The sequence below is a fragment of the Pteropus alecto genome, unplaced genomic scaffold, assembly GCF_000325575.1.
Source record: "Pteropus alecto unplaced genomic scaffold, ASM32557v1 scaffold239, whole genome shotgun sequence".
Classification (NCBI taxonomy): Eukaryota; Metazoa; Chordata; class Mammalia; order Chiroptera; family Pteropodidae; genus Pteropus; species Pteropus alecto.
This window is the reverse complement of record NW_006494613.1, coordinates 15,426,558-15,430,346: the sequence shown is the minus strand read 5'-3', so window position 1 is coordinate 15,430,346 and position 3,789 is coordinate 15,426,558.

Genomic DNA, 3,789 nt, shown 5'->3' with positions numbered 1-3,789 from the left:
TTCTACCACTTAACTGTGTATACTTTAGCCACTTAACTGTATAACCTTGAACAAAATGCTTAATCTTTTTTACTTCATTTTCTTCATTTGGAAAATGTCATAAATCTGGTACCTATCTTACAGATATTTGTTAGAACTGAATGATATTACATTTCCATATAATCATAGAATAGGATCCAGAATATAGTAAGCACTGAATAAACTATTAACAAGTATTATTATCATATGATATAATACTTGGTTTTTCTCATTATCATTTTAAAATATTAGGTTTGGCTAATAATTTTGGAGATGAACTGGCTCCTTATTAACAAATTTAGCTAAACATTTCATCTAATAACATCCTTTATTTACTTTATGTCTATGTTACCTGGAATCAACTAAGTCCTAAATCTGTGACAGTGAGTAACTATTGGATTTATTCTCTGGAATAAAGACAGTGCTTACACTGAAGTCAATGGATTTAATTGATTTCAACTATTTAAATGGATTTGGGGAGAATATTATAAAACAAAAGATAATAGTCCCAGAGTTTATTATCTTTAAAAAAAAATAATGTTTCCTCCAGATTGTCCAAGAAAGAAATGAAGTTATCATCTGCTGCCCTAAAAAGTCCTTTTCTGTTTTGTGACTTTACAAGAGTCATGGTTAATCATGACTCACCAGGTCCATAAGAACTCAGGACTTCATGTTGTTTGTATATTAAGGTTGTATCGTACATGCTATTATAAAGCATCTTGTGGCTGGTATACAGGAATGCAGTTCATACTAACAGATGTTTGGGAAGGAAATTATTTGTTTAATTTGTTTATGAGTCAGAGGATTTTTGTCTGAATGTAATTATAGGAGGAGATTATAATTTATGAATGGATTGTATTCCAAAGTACATTTGTGAATCAGTTGTTTAGGACTAAGAACATATTTTTATGTATAAACTAGGTTAAATGTTATTTTTTCCCAAAGCCCCCAAATAGCTGCTCTAACCCATTATTTGGCTGACAGTATCTGTCTCTGGAGAAATGGCCTCTTCCTTTTCTGGCCAGTTTGTTTGTTTAGATTCCACTGGCGATAGTTTTTTCCTCTTTACAACATTGGTTTTCCTATGCTTTCTCATGAGACCACATAAGCCCTAAACCACCCTGAAGGACTACAACTGTGGTCTGACCTATTCTTGGCAAAATTCACAGTGTTCCAAAATTATCTGCCTCCCCTTTCCCACCAACGACATATTCCATTTTTTGATATTGCTGATCTTAGGTTACAATAAGAAATCAATGTAGCTTAAATCTTTTTACCCTAATAGGATTGATAATTATCCCAGGAGTATTTCTAATTTAAAAAGATACGTGTTTATCCAAATTACTGTATTTGGTGGACTACAAAACTAGCAAAACAAAGGGGAAAAAACCCCAGACATTTTGGAGCAATGACATTGGAGTCAGAGCCAACATGTAGTCCCTTTTCTGCCAAAAGTCTGTCCTAGGAGTCATCTTCTTTAATACAATTTGTATCTTATAATTTTTCCCCTTTGCCTTTTTGAACTAACATATTCTCTAAAATTTATACTCAGTAGTTCCCATTTTACAAACACTGATACTGAACAAAAAGAAAAAGAACAAGAAAAATTTTATATGTGTATATATATTGCAGTTTTCCTAAATGTACTTTTTCCTTTTCACAAATCAGTAGATGCCTAATTATTAACTAATTATGTTATTTCTCAAACTAGGTAGTGTATTCCCTCTATGAGGAGTACTTATTTTTTAGGACTCTATTGTATGCCTAGAGTTTAGCCTACCACCTGACCTTTAATAAATCCCTAATAAATACTTAATGAAGTAAAGATTTTAAAATCACTTCATATTTGGAACATGCCACAATAGACACATAAAAGTACATGAGTGGAAATAACAAGGTATGCTCTGTAGACAACATGCTAATTTAAACTTTTAACTTTAAATATTTCTTCTATTTTTCTGGGGAAGATAGAGGATAACTTGTTTTTATTATAAATAATAAACACTTTTACCTAGAAAATCATTTTGATTTACTTATAGAAAAAGAAGAATGAAATGTTCAGAAAGAAAATATTTTTGCAGTTTTCAAGCAAACCATATATATTCGAGATCATTGTCATTTTTGTGGAGAAGGATTTTAATAATGAGGTATACATGTATAAATGAAATTGAAATACATGAAGTGTGTGTGTGGCGGGGAAACCTGAATTTAAATATGCAACTTGAAGTGAGAGTAATGCAAGGTTTTATCTACTGATGTAATGCCATACAGTGCAATAAACTTAAAAGTGCTCCACACAAGGCTGTCATGTTAGATGGTATTTTTATTTTGTTTAAACAACTTTTCAGTTTCCAAAAAAATTTGGGTGGCCCTTTCTGATTTACACTTGCATACTGACATGTGAAACATGAGTCTATGATGTCTGGAGAGAACATAGCACCAAACAGATGGAACTACTTGTTTTTTAACAGGTATGAGTTAGTAACATGCAGTCATGCAAAAACTTGCTCTTGTTTAACCTATTTCTAAGACTGACTGTGCAGTTGCTGTTAAGTCATACTTAGAGTATTGTGGCATACATCAATATCTTGGCGGATTCTTTTCAAACAAGTCATCTGCTTTTTATTTTTAGCTATTCTTAAATTAATTCTTTAAATGCAGTTTTAACAGAATACTCCTGAAGAAACCATCAGGATTAAATTAATTAAAATAATAAATAGCTTCTTAGCTGCAAACACTTGCATACAATCGAGACCTTACAAAATATTTTTGTACTAATATTACCAATTAAAAAATGGCGTTAGTCCACATATTTTCATACATTAGTATTTGATCTAAAGTCTAAAGTTATCCCAGAATGGTTACTCTTACGAAATACACTAACACAAAGGAATTTCTTGTTAGAAAGTTTTCTGCACATTAATTTTCAATTTGAGAAAGTTAATTCCATTGAGTCTCAAGATTGTTAATACATTGACAATTCCATGTGCCAAGAAATATTCAAAGTTGTTTACCTAGTGCTATCGATGAGATTTATCTATTTATCTATCTAAGCTTTCATGCCACAGGAGATAGTTGGTAGTATTATCACTAAACATACTAGTGTATGTTAATCACTCATTAATAGCCAAAGATTTATGCAAGATGGTTTATCATACTTTTGCTCATTGGGCTGTAATAATTTGGGGCAATAGGTGGAAATGTTATTCCCACTTTACAGGTGATGACATAGAGGAAGTAAGTAACTTACTCAAAGACAATATGAATAAATAAAATAATGAATCCGTCATTGGAACAAGAGTGAGAGCTCTTTTTTGTTCCCCACAGTTGCCTCTTCATAGGAACATGTTGTTTGATTTGCAGAAACAGCAATATGAAAAGATGAGTTTAAATATACATATATCCCCATGATCATCCCATGGTGTCACATAATGGAATAACACCCAGAGAGCAAATAAATCGTCTTTGTGAAATTAGCAGCACCAATAAATTCCTGTTAGAATTTTGATAATACATATTACACAAAAACAGAAGAAAATTCTTTAGAGATTTTAGCATCACAAAGGTATTGACAGTTGTTGTTTGCATAAGCAAAGCCATCCCTACATCCATCCATTATTTTTTGACAACAGAAACCAGATTTTATTCACATATTGGCATTGATTTAACCAGTGAATAAATAAAATCTAAGCCACTCATGAAAGATCCATTCTCCTTGACAATGATTGCTTCAGGTGTGAACACATGAGGCAAACCTGGTGGGTATAAAGT